We start from the raw sequence: 22,351 nt of genomic DNA on the forward strand, positions 1-22,351 counted from the left end.
ATGCAACACAGCTATTAAAAGATTTAGTAGTATTTCATATATATATAGTCTAGGTCGTGTGTTACAGGTGAGAGTAGATGAGGAGTGGTAGTTAAATATTTATTTCTTAGGCACGTTGCCCACACTGCGAGCATATAAATAAAGAGGTGTGTTGACTCCAGTTTCATTGTTTGCACACCAGTTTTTTTTCTTGATACTGAGCCAAGGCATATGTAATTATCCTATTGAATCAAATATCAAACCACATTGAGATGCTCGCTGTAGAATTTTAATTGCCTATTCGAGCTGTTACTTGATCCCAAACCCATATAACCCGGCAGGAACATCAAGCAGCTGGAGCTCTTTCATGAGGCACATCACGCCCTGCTGTCCTCCGGTTGGCCACTTACTCCCATGTGACTGCCAGCGGTACTTAATGTTGGGAGTCCCGGGGGGAAAAAACAGACGTGGTTTGAAGAATTTTCAGTGGATTTGATTTCTGAGTAAATGAAAAGTATGTGGAACGTTTTACTGTGAGGAAGTACTTGAATATGTGAAACTGTAGAAGGAAACGCTTTAAAAAAAAAATATATATATATATATTATTGAGCGCCACCCTCCCAAAAAAATATATATTCTGAAACATTTTGGTTCAAACAACACTTTATAGGTGGATTCCAATAGGATGCAGTCCATGTGTTAGAGTATTTATGTTTTGTAAGGCATATGTAGGTTGTTCATCTATATGCTCTAATGCTACTTAGATTGGCAATGTTGCAGTTCAGCTTACAATCCAACTGTCTGAAACCATGTTTTGAAATAGTATTGAGAGCTGACCAAACCAGCATTCACAGACCCTGGTTAGATCATACTAATCAAGGATTGTGAAACCAGCCAATTAATTTGTATTTATTTAGGACAAAATTATTAGTGCAATTTTGATTCCAAAACTTTCTAAATGTCATGAGCATTAATTTCTAAATTATAAAGCAGCCTACAGCTATGGCCAAAAGTTTTGCATCACCCGCTATATAGAATGAATACATTTAAATCTAAAATTATGTTTTTATATTTTGTTTTATTTTTATTCTGTCTCCATCCTAAAATTAAATGTGATGCAAAACTTGTAGTCTCTCATTAGCTAAAAAAAAAAAAAAAAAAGATTTAACAAGTTTTGCAAGTCTTAGGAGAGTTGTGTTAATTTTTTTTTTGCTTGAAAACAATATAGTAGACCTGATAAAGTGAGAAGTGGTATTTTCTAATATTTACATGAACTGAAGATGTAGCCTGGGCTTCTACCACCAGCATTTTAACTTCCAGTGTGTGATGCAATTTATAAAATAGTCCTTATTTATAAAAAATGAAGGTCCCTGCAGCTACTTAGCTGATCCCTTTGTATTGTGGACTGCACTCGGATAGCATTGCTCATGAACTTCACCTCAACACAGGCACCTCTGCAAGTGCCATTAGCTGTAACAGTACCTCGCAGAACACCAGCCCTCTTTAAGCATCTTCAAAGACAATAACGTGTTCAGTCTGCATGTGTCTAGCCCCTAGTGGGAACTAACTACAGTGTATACAGTTTCAAACAGTATAGAAATTCTTGACTTATTACATCAGCTTGCTCTTCTCAATGCTTTGAGAGTCAAAGAGCAAGTGACTGTACCTCAGCGTGGCATTTCATGTCGCAGATACTTATCTGTTTTCATCTTGGAAGTTCTCCCTTTTTATAGGTTTTCTGAGCACTGGCCCTAGCTGTTGTTTTATTTGAACAGAACTTCACATGCTGGGAGGATACCTATTGCATGTGGCTCTGGTGAAACAACTGATCTCAATCCAAACACTGGAAAAAGACAAATACCCAGGGGAGACATTAAACCAGCCTTGAGTATGCAGGCTGTGGAATTACTATTCTTTATCTGAAATAATATTAACTGACCTGTGCGTGGGAGGCTTGGATCTGATAGACTTGGCCTTCTGGAGTCTCGGCTAGTTGTTGGTAACTTTATGAACAGCGAGTTTGTGTGGCATGACTTTAACCCTGTAATGGCCGTTTCTGTTTTGTCATATGCTACAATGCTTTGTATATTATTTTTTAAAGCCAGAATTTTTCAATACATTGTGTTGCCAGGCAGAAAATGTGTTTTGTAGAAGAAACTGCTTGGGCATTACAAGGTCTTCTATGTGAGGTTCCCAACATTGTGTTTGCAGAGGGAGCTGAGCTGGTTACACCAAGGCTTCTTCAGGGCCTGTAGTTCAGGTGTTCGCTTTTGGAGCCTGAGCAATGGCCCTGTTTCATTGAGGAATAAAATGATTTTAGTTAACAAGAAACTGCTCACAATTATAATGCAACAGTGGTGCTTTTTTTCCTAGTTTTTTGGCCTTTTTATAGTTGCTTTATTCCTCTCCCAAAATGTGTTTGATTCAAAATAGGCCAAAGCTCTTCCCAGGGTTAGTGTATAAAACATCTTAGCCCATTTGCCAGCCTGCTAAAATCCCAATTCAGTAAAAAGGCACAGCTGGCAAATATTTTGCTATGGCTCAGCAGCATCCAGGGACTCTCTGCTGTGTGGTCTCTTTGTATTTTAACTGTGGTTACAGGAGAGGGAATCGTAAAGGAATCTGCTTTTTAAACACCTGGGAGAGGTCTCAACAAAAGCAAAGTAATAAACAAAGTGCGAAATGTGCCATTAAGTTTATGAAACACCTTTACAAAGAAATTAAATTTCCAGGAAATTATTGTGGGTGCCTAAGAGGCAAAACTGCCTTAGGCTTGTGTAATCCTCACAGATTTAGTTTTCAAAACCAGTGCAGTTTTAATGTGGTGTAATACAGTAAGGTGCCTAATCCACCTGTGGCATGTTCACAATGCTGTACAAGACTGCATTCTATATTCGTTTGTTCGTCAGTGACGACATCAGATACATTTTCCAGCTCTATTTCACATCTGAAGATGTGCTTTACATGCAGTTTAGCCAAAAGCAAGTTTAAGCCGATAAGGTGGCAGCAATAGAACTGATGTTCATTTACAATCATGCACTCAAAAGCTAAATTGCTAAAACGGTGTATTCCGCTAACCAGAAAGCCACAGAAGAATGCATGTTAAATCTAAACATCAAACGTCTAATTGGCCCAGGCATGTGTATTACAGTGTTTCTGTATCCACTTTGAGTTTGGAATTGTCTGCTGTTGATCATGTTTCAACCTTTTTTAAACAAGCAGTTTGGATGAAAGAGCCTGGCTAATTACATTGCAGCTGGCTGCTTTTCATGTAGCAATTGAAGTGAAGACACTGTTGTTCCAAATACTTTGAGTTTAAAGATGCATTGATGAGCCTGCCAGTCACCGTCCTCGGGGGGGGGGGGGGGGAACATTAGGGTTGGATGATCAGTAGCGTTGATCACTACTTGATATCATATTATCCAACGCCTATGGCAATCAAGGGAAACCAGACCTCATCTATAGCCCACTGAAATGTTTCTTCATTGCAATATCAGCATGGAATCCCCTTAAAGAGAAGCCCATTTAATAAAGAATGGCTGGAGGTTCTAAAATACAACAGTTGCAACTTTTGATAATCTGCATTTCATCCCTGTCCTGAGTTGCACCAGCCTTAAATTCAATCCGTCGATTACCATTTGCATAAAGGAATGTGTGCTGGCATGCATGTTCTGCATGCACTGTGGCTATTCTGTGCCCTGATGGGTGTGTGTGTGTGTGTGTGCGTGCGCGTGCGTGCGTGCGTGCATGTGTGTGCGTGCTTCAGCCTTCTTTCTACAGCCTAAAAATTTAGCTGCCTGCACATTTTTTCCAACAGCTGTTGTTATTAGCTGTGCATTATTTAAAGTAATCTTTACCAGAAGGTACAAGCTATTGAGATGTTTTTCCTATTAAACTATTTTGTATGTCTTATGCAAATGCCGGCATTGTTCTAACGTGTTATCACATTAATGAAAAGGTGTGAAGAGTTTCGGAAATGGGGAAAAGTGAAACAGAGTAAAACATTCAGACTTGGCTCATTGAAAAACTTGCAAAATTGCAAAGTCCTGTGGATACAATAAAGCTTGTACAACGTCTTTCGTTACAAACGTTTTGTGGGTCTTTGGAGTCAGCAAGTTTATAAGGCAGCCAAAAATGATTTTTTGAATTGCCGAAAATGATTTTCTGCTGTCTTGATCTGGCACTTAATTGACTTAATTTAAGTGATGTGGAAGGAGATTTCACAGATGAGGAAAACGACCTGTTTGCTGGAAGTTGTGTCCTGGGCACAGTCATCTGACAACTCATCGAGATTACTGCTAAGAATATTAAGATGTAAATAAAAACTTAGACACTGAAAGATGCTGGAAGAAAACTATACACTGAGGTCTAACATGTAGTTTAAGGTGATATGGGTGGATTCAGACACCCATGATTACACTGTGTAACAATTATTTTTTTTTTTTTTGTTCCTGGGTAGTAAGTGTTATTTCCTAATTGCTTATGCCTCAAAAGTATAGAAAATGGCTATTATTCCCCACAAACTTTGCTTTTGTGACCAGGACAGTGATATTTTGAAATGTACCTATTTTCCAGAACATTCCAGATAGATTCAGTGCTGAGTAAACTTGGAGTAACTTCTAGAACTTTCTAGAACTTTCCAGTAATATAAATAGTAGTATAAATACAGGGGCCTTAAGCCCACCAGTTCAGTTTAGTTCCAGCTGCCTAAGTGGATGCATATCTGCATTTTTCTGAGATGGCATCAAGGTCATAGGAGACTTCAAAATGGTGGCATTCCTGATGGGTCTCCAAGGCGGTTTTACCAAGTTTCCATGCTATCTTTGCCTTTGGGACAGCAGGGACACCAAGGCGCACTACCACAGGCGGGACTGGCCACAGCGGACCGAGTTCTCTGTGGGGAGGAACAACGTCAAGTGGGAGCCACTGGTGGACCCCCGGAAGGTGCTGCTGCCACCACTGCACATCAAATTGGGCCTTATGAAACAATTTGTCAGAGCTCTAGATAAGGAGTCGGCAGCCTTCAAGTACCTTCAAGACGTCTTCCCTAAGCTGTCTGAGGCAAAGGTCAAAGCCAGTGTCTTCGTCGGACCACAGATAAAGAAGATCCTGGAGTGCAATGAATTCCCCAAGAAGCTCACTAGTAAGGAGAAAGTGGCTTGGAACAGCTTTGTCGCAGTGGTTCGGGGCTTCCTGGGCAATCACAAGGCTGAAAACTATGTGGAGCTGGTTGAGACTCTGTTGAAGAACTACGGCACAATGGGCTGTAGGATGTCCCTCAAAGTCCATATCCTTGATGCTCATCTTGATAAATTCAAGGAGAACATGGGAGCGTACTCGGAGGAGCAAGGCGAGCGCTTCCACCAGGATATACTGGACTTTGAACGCCGCTACCAAGGACAGTATAACGAGAACATGATGGGAGACTACATTTGGAGGCTGATTCGTGAAAGTGATTTACAGTATAATCGTAAATCTCGAAAAACTACTCACTTCTAAATCTTTTGTAGTCATTTTTGTATTACTTTAGTATAAATACATGTTAATTTGGATTCATATGTTGTTTTTTTGAACTAGTGTGCATTAACAGTTCCTGCCCCGCTGCTTACAAATTTCTTCAAAGACATAAAATTAAATAACAACTTTAGAATATTGCTTGTAAACGCACAGGTTTGACAAACAGCCACGGGAACAGATATAATTACAGGCTTCAGCAATCCAGGGGAAAACGTAAATGCTTTTAAAATGACTTTGTAGGCAACTTCAAATTACTGTCATTAGGAGGATACGCGACACTGTTCATCCAGTTAGGCACAAATGGTAATGCTGGATGTAGAATTAATTTGTTAATTAAAACTTGCAGCACCTGTGACATTTTTCATCAGAAAGTCTGGTTAATTATATGAAAACAGAAAACTAATTTTCCACGAACAGAAAGGTGAGAGAAAAAATTACTTTTTTGCATACCTGAAAATAAACTGAAACACACTCACATATGCCCACACGAATGATACATAATTCAGTGTTGCATTACTTAATGTTTTAACTATATTGTGTTATTCATCTTGCCTATGAATAAAGTGAAAAAGAAACAAGTCCAATTTTAATCAAGATTACCAATGTCTCCAAAGAAAACATGGATATTGTCTAGAGACAAATGCATTTGAAAACTCTAATAATAAGTTTTTAATTGATTCAGATGTAATTTCCTCCTTGCCTGAATTGTAATCACCTGCAGTGGGTGCAAAGGCACTTTCATTAAGCATGTCCGGGTGGGCTTACGAGCTTGTTAATGCTTTATCATTACAACGTGTCTGACTCCCCCTGGTGTACTAGTGCCTGAGCTGGTATTTGAACCCCTGGATCCCCTGTACCCATGTTGCTATACAATGTAAGCCATGCTAATTCTGTAGGCTCCTCCAACGATTTGGAAATCGGCCCCAGGTCTGGATTTTTATCTCATCTGAATGAAGTCACCTCTGTCGGCACAGTGCTTCCACACACACTGTGCTGGACAGATGAGGCAAATGGGAGATTCAAAACTAGCCTTCCACCAGCACCCTTAGGTACAGTGACTGTGATCATGCAGGTTCAAGCGCTCTGGCTGTGTCATGGACCTGGTTTAGTGGTGCCTGATCATTGCTTTTTTTAATCTGAGCGAGCTCAGAGATTTGCTGCCATTCTTCAAAATGTGAAACTTAAGACTGTAAATAATATGGTGACATGAATCAGATTGGCTGGGGGTGATAGCATTACTAACAGCCCATTATGGCACATTAGCATTCGTAAGTCAAAAGTTCAGATCGCTTTGTTTATGTAATGATTTCTTTTTATTTTTTTACACTGTGTGGTATTCAAATCGTGGCATCCCTGCAGTTTTTTTTTTTAAAAATTTTATTTTACTGTTGCTGTAACTTTTTTTTTTGTCTTTTACAAATCCTGCCAATTGTCAAGCTATGTAAACCATATTTTTTTCTTTAAATTGTGTAGTAAAAAGTAAAATAAAATAATAATAATAAATCCCAACGGCATACTTTTTGTTTATAAATATTAGAGCTTATTACTAAAAATCCTATATTTATATATAAAAACCTAAATAAAAGATTAATAAAATAAAAGACAGATATTGGTGCTAAGCCAGTTGCATTAAACCCAGTCTTGGCACGCATGATTATTGCATAATTAAAACGTTCTCTTTATAGGGGTCAAGGGCAATGTCTGCATGCTTCATTAAATTGGGAGGGCAAGGACAGGACTCAGCATGGCATTGGGAGCTTTTGGGCCCCTCAGACTGGCATCCAAATCTCCTTTGTTCTGGTGCTCAGGTTTGACCAATCAACAGCAGGCTGAAGCCACAAGCTGCAGTGGAAGGTCACTCATTCTGTAAATTAGATGCAAAGCTGGTGGAAATTGAGGAACAGGTCACGGTTGTGTCTGCTGGTTTTTAAGAAACCCCTCTGATGGATTGAGTAATTAAATAACCCAAGATGGGCGCTTATGCATTATTTAAAACAATGGTTTTAGAGCTTTTATTGCCGTCAACATTTTTTAATGAACCCACCTTCCTCCTTTTTGAGTTACAGGGAAAGGAGGTCCTTCGAAGATGTCTCATGGACTGTCTATCTATGATTTTGTTTTCAGACAGTCACAACCCAGTTTAGTGAACATGACCAGCAATGAAGTATCAATAAATCTGCTGGAATTCATTTTCTTTATTTTTTATTCTTCTTTAAAACGAGAACCATTAAATAATTTGCAGGCCTGTGCTGTGTAGAACTTTTTTTTTTCTGAGTGCAATGGGTAAAACCAGTATGAAGATGGAGTCTTGCAAATTTCAACATTTGTAGCAAGCTGAATGCATGTTACATTTAATTGAGGTGGAGGCGTATGTTGTCATAAGGAATAGACTCTAACCTTACATACTGTAGTAGGTCAACATTTGGTACCGTGCTGGGCTTGAGCACAATCCTTTTTTATAACAGTTTACTCCAGGGTAAAATTTGCACCATTTTGTTCTGGATGAAAGCAATTAGTTGGATTTCAGAATCCATAAATTAATTTCCTGAGTTGTTTCTCGCTATTATTTTTGGATGACAGATTAATTTTCCTTTCACCAAAAACAAACAAAAAAGTTGTGCAAATTGTACACTGGAGTATTAAGCAGGTTTCTCAAGATTTACCTTGAGAAAGATGGCAGGGTGGGAAGGCTGCCTAAAATAATGGAAAGTGCTATTGTGGAGACTGTGCGTGACGTCGGCCGGAGATTCGAGGGACCTGAGGGAGCACTGAATTAACTTAACGAGCAGTAAGGGAATGATTGATGAAATGTGCTCCGTGTTCGCCTTCATGGATAATTTCCACTGCTTTGCCAGTTCGTGATGGGCTCGCTGCAGGTGAAATCAAGTAAATATTTAGAACAGTCTGCTGTAGCAGGACTTAAAGGCAGCTTAGTCCCACAGCAGCCATTGTCAGGCTTTTTAGACCCTTAGTGAAACTGTAAAAAGTTCCTACAAGCTTTATATATCACGAGTGGTGAAATTGTGGGGGTGCCTCAATTGTTAAAGCTGAAATAAAGAACAGGGATGGCAGCAGGACTTGCAGTACACTGCATAGCAGTGTTTCAGCCACTTCTCATTTTAATCATCCATGTAAAATGTGGATTGTCATAAAACATTTAGGATATTCTCACTGATGTCATGTTGTAATGTTGTTTGAAGATAATCCTCCCCTAAACAATGTAAAGTCTCATGTAGACGGCACACACACAGAGTTGTGGGTGATCTTTGAGGACCATTACCTATTTATTTCTGTTTCTCTTGACAGTTCTATTTCCAACTTTCAGATGGTTGTACGTTTTCATAAGCTTCTTGGAAAATTGCAAACTGGCCAGCAAGACTCGTTTAGGCTTGCTTTGCATTCAGTACAGATTTGACTAATGACTGTGCTCCTAAATGCAGGGATTTGTGCTTTTGTGAGATGGACAGCATGCCCAGGAATGTCTGCAACACCATTCTCACTTTAATTAGAGATGAAAGAGTGAGACCGCACTGGAAAGGATGGACTGTACAGATTGGAAGTCATTCTGTTAATGCCAAATCACACCCAAGATGTACAACATGCTTCACTCTCAGAATTTTTGCTATTGATCTTTTTTTTATCTAAACTTTATTTCCACTAATAATAAAATGAAGCCTACATTATCAATCATGCAGCGACAGTATGTGTTTGTTGGTAGTGCTTAGTTTTTTCTCCTAATTCGCTTCCTGGGTGTAAGGCTCAGGTGGGGCCCGATTTTAAATGTAACACAGGAAGTGAACCTATAGCATGGAGGTAGTAAAAATTGACTTCATCTAAGTATGGAAGTGTAAGTTGGGATTTCTGCATTATTGGAACACATTGTCTGCAGGTAAGAATTCTGGTTTCTGGTGTTCGGTAACACATGGAAAGCCAGACTTTTGGCTTAAACCTCTATTCCAATTTAGGAAAAAAAAAAGGATTTCTTAGCAAAGAGATTAATAACTGCGATTATCTGTCTGTTTGCCACCAAACATTCTTCTTTACATTAACTGGAGGTATTTTTTGTGTGCTTGATTGTACTTCACCCACATACCATTGTTTATGAGATGCCAGACTGGGATAGTTATCACTAGTGTGGCCCAGCCTTTATCATTGCTGCTGCTTTGTGTTAAAGGCTATTGAAAGATGTCTGCTACAGTACAATTCAGTTGGAGTTTGTTAGTAACTAAGCCAAGTATAAATTACAGACTGCAATCACAGTCTGAATTAATCCTAAATGTTCATACGCAACCCATGGACATGGAATCATTTTCCCTTCAGTCTAAAGGTGAAGGCATTCTTTTCTTTTAACTCTTTCCATATAAGTCGCTGGCCTATGTTGTAGACTCATTGCCTAGCAGAAAAGTACAGTGGCTTAACAGGAAAATACCACTGAGAAATCCTAGCAGAGGATGACCATTAGCATGCCACAACATTTCCAGCAATGTAAACATAATGGCCACTGATATTGTTCCAGGAATGTGTTTGTTCATTCCATTGTGATGCCATTTGTATGGATAAATATATAATGTTGCCACTGTGGTCCCATTGTACTAATGGATAATTCAGCACAGTTTTTCCTAAACAGACACGTGATTAATGCAGTTGGACGTTAGCCATACAGTGAGATTTTATAAATATTTACTCTGGTCACAGGCTGATTTAGAAGGCCTTTGAATGGAGAGGCAATTAGACGGTGCGCTAAGTCCCAAACGTAATAAAGTGATCTCATGGATTCTCATCTTTATTTGTTTAAAGAATGTTTCGCGTGAGGACTGACACTTGTGATGCAATACCCAATCTTTTATATGAATTTTGAAAGAATATTCACCTGTTAAAAATGCATTAAAATCCGCTCGACGCTCACATTTGACGTAAAACTGATTGACAGACGTTTTGACTAGAAGTCTTTCTCGATGTGTTTGTCGTTGCATTTGACCTAAACCCACTTGAAAGATTAATTGTTTTCAAGGAGGTGCCACGCTTTTCTGCAGTCCCACGCTATATTTGATATACGAAAACATCCTCTGTTATCTTCAGTTTTACCATTTGCAGTGTTTATACGATGCATTTTTTTAAAGCTCTTTAAGGAATAGTCTCCTCATGTGAACAGGAAGCTGTGTCTAAAACTCAGGGACTTGGTAAATAAAAGCTGTTTACTTGCTTGTGATGATTAAGAAATTATTTACTGCAGGCATGTCTTGTCCCTTTCTATTAAAAGCTATAATCTTGCATCACGTATCTAGTCTGCTGGGAAGTAGTTAAAGCATGCACACCAGCGTTCATTTGACACAACACAGTTAAACGCTATTGAATTTCTCATGGTCATTAGGGCAGTAAGAATTAAGATAAATTTAACATGTTGTACACACTGAGGTAACAAGCACATTATAACATGAGACATCTCAGACAGTACTGTAGGCAGAAAGCAACAATGAGAAGTCTGAATAACAATGGATGAAAAAAAAAAAGTAAGACTGCTGAGAAGGTGAGTCGAGGTTGTCAGTCCGTTCCAGTGAAGCTGAGGGTCCTGGTTTGTATTCACAGCATGTCCTGGGGGGAGGATTAGGTACCTGGTAGGCACAAGTGAATAGGGTATAGTTCATAAACAGGCAGATTATGATATAGGAATCAGAACTGGCCAGTGCACACATTTTGATTTTCTTTTTTTTAACAATTGTGTTTTAATGATGACCTGATAAAAAATATTGCATAAAAAAACAATCCTAAAGTATTAGAATTATAATAACTTATAACTTTGAAAATATGAATTATTAAATTGCTATATACAGATAGATGATGTTTGATTGTTAAATAAATACTATTGTAAATGTATAATGCAGCAATCCTTGAGAAAGTGAAGGGGGTAAGAATCAAGAGGTGTTCGTCGAGAGAGAGAGAGAGAGAGAGAGAGAGAGAGAGAGAGAGAGAGAGAGAGAGAGAGAGAGAGAGAGAGAGAGAGAGAGAGAGAGAGAGAGAGAGAGAGAGAGAGAGAGAGAGAGAGAGAGAGAGAGAGAGAGAGAGAGAACAGGGAGACAACGCTCCAGCTGTTATCTCTGTTATTTCAGTCTGTGGGATATTGTTATACAGCTGCTTTGAAATATTGGGTGTTGTTAAAGCCGTAGATATTCCTTAATTACGTGCTCAGTCTTTAAGATGACAGATTACTCCCTGCTTCTTGTTTTAAACCTGCACGCTGTTTAAGAAAAGAAGTAGAGAAACTGTATGACTGGCAGTTTTATATTCCAGTTAAAACATGTCACAAAACCACAAATGTGTTTCATACATTTTTAACATGTACAGTACTTTTAGAAACAATTCTCCATAATGTAAACTTGTCAATGTAGGTCTCTTATCGCAGGACGTGGAAGTTTGCCATATATTGTTTAAGAGTACTTTCCTGCAATACTCACATCATGCTAATTAAATAGGCAATCCATTTCCTACAATATGCTGCAACAGACAGTCAACAGCTTGGAAGTCACAGCTGTTTGATGTGGAGTAACATCCTGGTATAGGAGCCACTGGGGGCTCTCTTTACAAAGAGTAGGGTTTTTAGACCCTTTTTCAGATCGTTTGGTTATTAATTGTAGTTGGGTACAGTGCTGTTTTCTGTTCTTGGCAAAGATAAGAACAGAAAATGGGGTTGCATTCTTGGTTTGGCATAAGCATGACTAAAAGAGGAAAATGAATCGTTCAGCTGGAAAGATCATCCCCTTTCTATTAGGAGTTTGTCGGCAGTGTTCTTCATTCCAAATGAAGACCGTTTTATTGTGAGCTAGATACGGCTGTATTGCACAAATAACATTGTTTTTCTCTGGACATTCATTCTTGTCTTCACTGTTGTTATGCCTGCCTGCATTTTAAAATACAACAGCTATAAGGGACTTCAGTTTTACTCACCAAGGATTATATAAAAATGTAGTTTTAAAACAAGAAAAACAACAAGGGAACATTTACAAGACGCCCCACATGTGCTTCGGAGCTCAATGTTTTTTACTTCAGCAGGTGCCCCAGTGTGTGGGTACTGTACGGTCTGCTGGCACTCTGCCTGAAGGATTTCAAAAGTGCATATTGTATCACTGCCTCTCTTTATGTGTGCTCAGTAATTCTCTGTGAAGACTTGGAAAACCCCATTTCAGGACACAGTGAACAATCTTGTTGAGATTAGTTGCATTTCTTTCATTTCTCAGCCAAATATTTTTCACCGTCTCCGTTTCAGGATGAATGGTGTGATGATTGCTTCTTTTTTCCTTGCCCAGATGTATAGACGTACTGTACATAGTTTTCAGATTTTTTTTTTTTTTTGGGGGGGGGGGGGGAATTTTCAGGGGCTTAACATATAGCAGGCACTTCAGTACTGTACTGTGTTTTTTTTTTTTTTTTACATGAGCAGTGGAATTACTGGAACAAATTATGATTTTATATAAAAAAAATGAATATTGTATTTTTCAGTGGTTTCTGTGGGATTTGCCAATTTTTTTTTTATAAAAACGGCGAATTTGTTGTAGATAGTTTTAAAAGAAAATTGAACTTAGCAAGAGAAAAATATGTGGAATATAACCAAAGGAAAGAGAAATTTAAAGCAGTAATTGTATTAAAAAATGTTATCAATTCAGCGATTACTGCTCACTGTTGTAACACATTTATATTATGGGTGTAACTGTGTTCACAAGTTGGCCTTTCACTCTAAATGCAATAGAGCAGAGAAAGCTGAAATTCATTATGCTGTTTTCACTGAGCTAGTGTCTTGGAGTTTGTCCCAGATCTGTTCATCACTTAATCTATACACAGACCTCATTACATCTTAATAAATATAGCTAGCTCATGATAAGTAATCTGACATTAACCGCTCTTCCCTCTAGGTTCCTGACTGCTGAACCCAGACACACGCAGGGTCCTAAATCAGCATCGCTTTCCCTGTTCCCTTCACTGACATCTGCAAGCTAACTCTCCCACCACCCCACTTTGTGCGTTTGGTAAGAGAATGGCCCGTTATGCAACCTCAATGGAAATGCGGTTATAAACTAGCCAACCTGTTTTAGACTGCAGAAATAACACTGTGTGGTCAACAGCACTAATGAGATAGGCACGAGGGCATTGCGCAATGGGACTGAGGGAGAATTCAGCACTGCACATACTGGTCTCTTAATTACTTCTTGTGCAGCTTTCAACATTCATAAGATTTCTAGTACTAAATAAACTTTTTTTTAAATGTACAAATGCGAGTCTAAGGCATGTCCTATGCAAAGCTAAGGAATGTCATATGCAGAACTCGGAAGTTGGGACCTCATTCAAAAGCTTTACTTGCTAGTACTGTAAAACTTCACACTACATGCGTGGCTCTGCTTTGTTTTGTCAACAAACATTTGACGGTTTGAACTTTTCCAAAGGCGTATTTCCATATTCCATAAATGTTCATTAACAACTGTGCGGTACGGCTTTGAGGAAGCATTTAATCCATCATCAGAAACCAATAGGCGTTGTTAGTGAAGCAGCTATCCAGTTCTGAGACTTCGGCACATGTGTTCAGCTGAGAATCTTGACAGCTGCAGACTGGATAAACAGAGCTGTTGTGTGGCTGTAATGGGCTTCAGGGTCTCTTGGTTCAAGTTTGTCACAACAAGCATATTGTAAAAGCATGGCTTAACCCATGGTTACAAATCCTTCAAAGTGTGTGTTTTTTTTTTTTTACATTTTTTTAACAAACCAAAAATGAAACCACTAATTATAGTCCACCGAAATACACTTTATTTTGGCAGCGTGTTACATATGGTTAAAATGATTGTGCACATTGTTTTAATCCAATCTCAAATGGCCACTTCTGAAAAGCACTGCAAAGGACAGAACTACACTGGGTAGCTGCCTGGTCAGATGTGACGTTTTATAGCTTGGAGCTCTTGTGCAACACATGGTACCGCATGATTGTGTAGATTTAAAGGCAGTCCTCTGCTTTAGCTGGACAGTACAGCATCAGAGGCATTTTACAGGCTGTCAGTGTAGATCTGTCAAGGGCAGTAAATGGTTCTTTCCTGTGACAGACGGTTATCTCCCTGTGCGTTTCTACCATACCTGCTCTGCCTGGACTTTCTTTGCCGTGTGTCTCAGAACATTTATTCCTTGTGTAAAAAAAGACAAGCCGCTGACAACTCACTTTAGCTTTCTGAATAGCTGTTTGCAATCTAATCTGGCATCGAGATCTGACATTTCAGGAAAGGAGGAATGGCCCTGGTGCCCTTGGGGTTTAAGAGGATTGGAGGAAGTCCAGCTCTATCTCTGCATCTGTTTGAACCTGTTCCTCTGTGAATCTGTGAGGGTACATACTGGTACTGTTTGCATCTTATTTAAACATCCAGAGATTCTTTGTAGCATCTGCTTCATCTGATCTATCTTTTTTCATAAGAGATTTTGAAGAATTACCAAACTGCTTTATCCTCTTTCCCATCATTGCTTACACAAGCATGCACAGAAACAATAGGAGTGAGACCAGAAACAAGTAAGAGGATAGAATACAGTAGCTGGAGCTGTTCAGATTCCTGAAAGCCTGTCTGCCAACCATGAACATAAATACATAAATAAACCAGTAGCACTAATGACACCTAATAATATAGTACCAGCATCATGTCAGCCATATCAGTTTCATTTATATTATAAATCTACATTCAAATGATGGCAAGATTTTAGATAGGGATTCCAGACGGGGATTCCAGGTTTTGCTGTGAGCTTGATGGCGGTCCCAATTAGTCACAGTAAAACCTGGAATGGCTCAAACTGTAACTTAGATCTGCAAAAAAGGCAACAAAACGCTTGCCTTGCTCTCAATATGCAGTAATAAGTGCAAGAAAAACAGCCTGTAAAGCCAAATTTGCCTTATCTTGTGCTGATTATCAAACATTGTAGCATCTATTTGTAATAGAAGGAGCCAACGGGGCCCATGTAAAAGCAGGTCTGATTACAGAATGTAAATATGCTCCGGTTGAACAAAACGCTGCTGTACACAAGCTCTTTAACAGACCTGCTGTGCTGGGAGCACTGTTGGCCCATGTCCTGACATGTTAGTCGCATCCCTGACTGGGCTGATAAAGATGGGAGCATTGAAGAAAAGCCATTGGCTGTAGAATTGACACAGGTCATTTAAAACCACCGGTGGAGAAAAATCAAGGGTGTTTCAGACTGACAATGGGCATATTGTGCACCAGTGCTGAGGGTAGATTAATCTTTAAAATGGATCACTTAAAAGCAAACTATTATTTATTAGCAAACGCCCTTATCCAGGGCGACTTACAATTGTTACAAGATATCACATTATTTTTACATACAATTACCCATTTATACAGTTGGGTTTTTACTGGAGCAATCTAGGTAAAGTACCTTGCTCAAGGGTACAGCAGCAGTGTCCCCCCACCTGGGATTGAACCCATGACCCTCCGGTCAAGAGTCCAGAGCCCTAACCTCTACTCCACACTGCTTTAGACTGATGACTGAAAAAAAAAAAAAAAAAGTGGCTGTTGACGTAGTTTAATCAGTAAGAAATCTTACTGAACAATAAATCCTGGTTCAGACTGTCTTGGTGGGTTTTTAAAATAAATAAAAGGTAAAAAACTAAAGGCTGGATTAGCTGTATATATTAACCACTGCCAGGTGATTTGTAAAGCCTGAAATAATTCATGCATTGAAATAGCAGCACTGGAAGAGGTGTCATTTTTTCCTGAGTAAATCACGTACTGAAAGACATGTGCCTAATGGAAATGTAGCATTTGCGGTTCAAAAGCCATACCAGAGCTGAGCTCAGCACCGCCAAGCCAAGCCAGGAGCACTTGATGAATGCCCCTGTCTTAGAAATTAGCTCATTTGGTCACAGGCAGATAACCGTGTGAGTGAACACAAACTTATAATGACTGATGATGGCTATCGCCTTGTTTCTGAGTTAGGAGTAATGGAACGTGGAATCCAGTTAGATAGTGTCACTTTTTTTTTCTCTCCCCTGTAACCTGCAGCGAGATTGATGGCACCCCCCCATTATATCTCTTAACTTTATCTCAGCGGCTCAGGAGGAACTAACTGGGACTTGCCTGGCAAACACCCTCAGACAGGCCGCTAAGGATTGATGGTGATCCGCACCTAAACATCTCTGTCTTTGTGTGTGTTAACCACAGTTTGTGTTACAGTGTTCTTCACCTGGTACTGTACGAGAGGGGGAATATAAAGGGGGGTGGTTGTTAATGGCATCAAACCGATCAATTGAGCCAGTTAATATTCTGCCAGAAAAATATAATTAATCGTTGTTAACAAAATAAACCCTGACCAATAGTAAATTAAACATGCATAAGGAAAAATGTGTATATATAGTATTCACAAGGTGTGCAGTTGCATTAAATAACAATTGCTTTATGATAATTTGTGTGTAATTTGTCTGTGTATTGAGGACCGTTGAAAACAGGCCAGTGACTTGGAGTCAGTGTTAAAGGGTCACTTTTCAATTCCTTGCAAGCTATTGAAATGGGTTTGACACCGGGAGGGAAATGTAACAGGATAATACTGAAATCCATCATCTTTCAGGTGGATGCTTGAACGCTACATTTGTATTTATGTATTTAATACTTTTAAATTATGTTTTTGTTTTTTCCCTGTTTTTCATAATCTGTGTAAGCTCCAAAGTGATGGCAGGTAGGTCCAAACTCTAGTATGGCAGTACTACTGGAAGTCACTAGGGGGCGGGCGACTGTGTTCAGACAGATTACAACAACAAGGACTGAGGTTCAATCCTTAATTCTAAATTGGAATCAATTAGATTCCATAGTTCCTGTACTTGTGTTGCTATCAAACATGTTATAAACAGCAAGTAAGCCCTAATGAAAATCAGCATGTAAAGATCATTGTAGCAGAGTATACAGTCCTGGTTCATCTAGTGTTAAGGCCATTAATCAGGTAAAGACTGTTCTCTGACAAGGCACTTATCAGTGATGTGAGTTTAATTGGAAACGCTGCGAGAAGTTTGACTCGGAGGGCCTCTCAGCTTCCCAGGATGCCTGCAAAGGTGCTACTTTTAAAAATGACTCCAGGTCTTATTCCTCTTTGAAGTAAGGCATGCAGGTACTTTAATTTAACGGTTTTCGCATGGAAATTAAGAATAATGAGCTGTCCTCAGCTTCTGGAGGGTTTCGGTTTTATTTTACCTGTGAAATGTTTCACCGTGTGGTGAGAAGATGTATGGATGTGCCTTTGTCTGTTAGTAACGTGTTGCAGCTGTGTGTAAACTGGGCGCTGTGTCTTTTTTTTTTTTAACCTGTGTAAATCATTTTAAATAAATATTACCCTTTCATGTCTTACTGTATTAGAACCAGACGGAGCTCCATACATCTGATCAGAACGGCAGTGGATAAATGCAACCGGCCCTTGTGTACAATGTTATGAAAACCAACATCTCCAACTGTGCATGGGAGTTTAGTGTATTTCTGTCTTTTGAAGTATGCAGTATTATTAAGGCAACACCAGTGGTAACTAGATTCTGTAGATCAATAAAACAGACCCAAACTGGTGAAACGCTGCCGGATTTAAAGGGATGAAAGCATGTATATTGTTAAGGCCCTGTGAAAATCACAGGAAATTTTCTTTAGAATTCATGGCAGTGTCACGGGTAAAGTAGTGTATTTTGTGGAATGTGCACGGAACTATTTTATAAATTATGTGTACAGGTTATTATTATTATTTTTTAAAACATTAAATATAGAGATAAATGCACTGACATCAAAATCAACTTCAAAGTTATTCAAGCACTTTACAATAGCTTATGAAACGGTGTTGTAATTAACAGCCTACAGGTAAAGTGTATCTGCAAGGACAGCTTTCAGTTCTAGTACGTCAGGTGTTCTCCTCACGGTATCTGTGTGCATTCAAATTTCCATCAATAAAATGCAATTGTGTTCGTTGTCCGTAGCTTATGCCTGCCCATATCATAACCCCACCGCCACCTTGGGGCACTCTGTTCACAACGTTGACATCAGCAAACCGCTCGCCCACACGACGCCATACACGCTGTCTGCCATCTGCACGGTACAGTTGAAACTGGGATTCATCTGTGAAGAGCACACGTCTACAGCGTGCCAGTGGCCATCAAAGGTGAGCATTTGTCCACTGAAGTCGGTTACGACGCCGAACTGCAGTCAGGTCAGACCCTGGTGAGGACGACGAGCACGCAGATGAGCTTCCCTGAGACGGTTTCTGACAGTTTGTGCAGAAATTCTTCGGTTGTGCAAACCCACAGTTTCATCAGCTGTCCAAGTGGCTGGTCTCAGATGATCCCGCAGGTGAAGAAGCCGGATGTGGAGGTCCTGGGCTGGCGTGGTTACACGTGGTCTGCCGTTGTGAGGCCGGTTTGACGTACTGCCAAATTATCTAAAACGACGTTGGAGGCGGCTTATGGTAGAGAAATGAACATTAAGTTCTCTGGCAACAGCTCTGGTGGACATTCCTGCAGTCAGCATGCCAATAGCACGCTCCCTCAAAACTTGAGACATCTGTGGCATTGTGTTGTGTGACAAAACTGCACATTTTCTTTCTTTCTTTCTTTCTTTCTTTTTTTCTCACTGCTTTAGAAACAGCCTGCATATCATCACATTTGTCAGCAATGGAGCAGATCCTATGAAGTTCTTTTTCACATTTCTTTTTGTTTTGTAGTTTATAATAACATGGAGCTTTGCAAAAACACATGGCATGCCGCTGGTTGTGTGTGTGTGTGTGTGTGTGGGTGGGGTGAAGTGGGGGTACAAAAACAACACGGCTTTCACTGCACTTCATCTGCCATAAAGGCAGTGATGAAGTCTAAGTGTTCTGTTAAGTTACAACGCAAAGGTACGGCTCCCACACCTGGCTTTGCCATTTTCAATCAGCCAAGCCTGGCCCTGTTCGTCATGTTAACCGTTCGGGGTCAATTAAAAACAAATGCGGCGCACAATGGCTTGAAAAGTGCAGCGCCAGTAAAGGCATGCCAGCTGTCACTGTGAAATAAATAATAATTTGGATATTTTGTGTTACCTTTTTATATGTTCTCTTTGATGTAACACAAACCCTCTTTTCTTTCAAAGTGACAGGCTTGGTATATCGCAGCAGGCAAGGGTCTGGAGTGTGACTGGCAAGCCAGGTGGGAAATATATATAGTGTACAGGGGGCCCTTACAAACAAGAGCAACAGGCACTGCTAGATCAGAGAGGTTCCTTAAGATGGAATTAATTCTGCTATATTAGAACATGTGGCTTGCGCAAGGGACTGCAGAGAATTGGTGGGCTTTTCCAGTATTTGCAAACAGAATGGTGCTTAGCAACACCTATTACATAACTATTATAAAAGCAATAGTAATTTACATTGTGTTTTATGGTTGTACTTATAAATATTTTCAAATAGCTCCCTAATACCATATATATATATATATATATATATATATATATATATATATATATATATATATATATATATATATATATATATATATAATATATATATATATATATTTATTTTATTTTTTTTATGGAATGATGCGTAATTAAGAAGGGATTTGTGGTGGAAGGTATTAAAAATCCATGTGGGGAGGTGACTGGAAGTAAAGTGATGAATTTGTGTATGTAAATAGAGCCATTGATTCTCTGTTGCCTCCTTTTGAAAGTCGTATTCGAGTTTAAGTTAATAGGAATTGCCTAAGCCTTTAGCCCTTTGAGCTGAATGGTACTATGCAATTGCTTCCAGCTGTCTTGCATTTGGAAAACTGGAAAATGTAAATGTAATAGCAGTTTGGCATTGCTGGCTAGAAATAATTGTTCTGTTGTGGCTAATTTTACTAAATGGAGCTGTTTGTTTTGTAGCTGTTTTTATTGTTCCTGTTAAAGTAGCTAATCATTCAACAGCTTTAAATCTGCAATATGAATACAACACGTAACCATTAATAAAGCACCCTCCGTATACTCTGTGTAAGTAGTGGGGGCTGCTTTTTGTTCCGACCATTGAAATACAAGGGCTAGAAACATATGGTGTGTGTGTTTGTGCTATACTGCAGTGCAACTCTAGAGAAATGTATGAGAGTACTGTATAAACTGAAGTTGCACTAGTATATCCAGCAACAAAAAGTGGCAGCTGGTAGCTTAAGTAACCCCTTGACCCTGCGCGGTGTTGGATTACACAGCAATAGACGGCCAGCCGATTAGAACGCTGTGCACCAGACTAGCCAACCCTACTGTATATGCATGTGCTTTTTGAAATAAAAATGATACTAATAAACTAATCCCACTGATGAGGATGAAGATGAAGCAGCAGCAGCATGTGTGCTTAGGCTCTGATCATATGAAATTCCTGTGCCCCCTTTACCTGCTTCATAGGACCAGCGAGTGGGGTCAGAGGGCACCTTGTAGAATTCTCAGATGTCATTGTTTGGGGGTTATTCAGAATTACGTGGCATAACAAAGCTTGGCCACTACATGTTGATGAACTTCGCAGATTAAATCTTTTATACTTGAAGGACACCATTCATCAATTGAGGCTGCGGGTTCCCTGTAATAATTCTCCGTTGAAGTATTGTAATGAAGTACTGTATACCACTGCACCCCAGACCCATGTGTTTATGCATATTTTGCCAGTGTGATTGTATATGTTTGTAGCTGATTTTAATAATTGAAGTACAGTAGTTGTGCTTTGTCTTCATATGCTTCACCTTGCTGTGAACTCTTGAAGAGCAGCAAACAGGCATGGCTAAAAGCTGTAACAATTTCATACCCGACAAGATGAAACGAAAAAATGAGGCAGTCAATTGTAATTTTAGATTCATGCAAGGGATCCTGAGCTAAAGACAAGCCTTTATCGTAAAAATTGCCCTGCAGCTTCCAATAGCACTTCCCTGGTGGTGTCTAAATGTGGTTATGTATCCGGTAGAGAATTGAAGTGGGTGTAAAAAAAATTCAAAGGAAGCTATTGTTTTCACAATGTAGAGACAAAATTCAAGCACCTGAGTCCATATTTTGAGGATCCTTAAATGGCATGATCTTCATATGCTTTTAGAAAGCAAAAGAAAAATCACTTGCAAGTGAAACTCCCATTAAAACTCAGAATGATGAAACAGTTATTTTGTTAAGCATCTTAAGGATTCAAGTAAATATGACAAATCTGAAGATAGTCGAAGCTGACACTGGTCGGTGCTCAATGGGTGAAGGTAAAGGTTAGGGTTCAGTGGGTGAAGGTTTTTTTAGTTTGGTGAGACAAGTTTTCACATGAGCCCTCCAGGCACAAAACAAAACTACATACTGCAATATCACCAATGAGAGCCACATGATCTCTTTTTATTGTAATATTACTGTTGTTTTTCCTGCTGGGAATAGGTAAATAGAGGCAGGTGTATGTGCAGTACTGTAGTTAAAGTATGGTTGTCACGTTTGTGATTTCTGTCCACAGCGGTGTACTGCTATTCCATTTTTAAATAAAATGTGTTCTAGAACCTTAAGGAGCATCAAAGTTCCTAAAGTTTTCAGAACCACTTGAATGTCCAATCGGGATGAAAATGTGTTCTAGAACCTTGAGGAGCATCAAAGTTCCTAAAGTTTTCAGAACCACTTGAATGTCCAATCAGGATGAAAATGGGTATTGGGGAGATTATTTTACACAAGGTCTTCTGGGTATCCAAATCTTATTTGAATGCTGGGTGAAACTCTGCATGATCAAGTTAATCCCTATAAAATGGCAGCTGTAATGTGGTGGGGTTTTTTCTTGGTGAGGGATATAACCAGCCTAGTAGTTCTCATACGTAAACAGTAGAATTGTAAGTGGGGCATGTCATATT

General features: G+C 39.3%; 1 protein-coding gene across 1 annotated transcript in view; it reads left to right on the plus strand.

The window, feature by feature from the left end:
• Positions 1-22,351, plus strand: part of LOC117424060 (protoheme IX farnesyltransferase, mitochondrial) — a 45,092-nt gene that overhangs the window by 13,056 nt on the left and 9,685 nt on the right. The gene's annotated exons all lie outside the window — the stretch shown is intronic.

The sequence above is a fragment of the Acipenser ruthenus genome, chromosome 19, assembly GCF_902713425.1.
Source record: "Acipenser ruthenus chromosome 19, fAciRut3.2 maternal haplotype, whole genome shotgun sequence".
NCBI lineage: Eukaryota > Metazoa > Chordata > Actinopteri > Acipenseriformes > Acipenseridae > Acipenser > Acipenser ruthenus.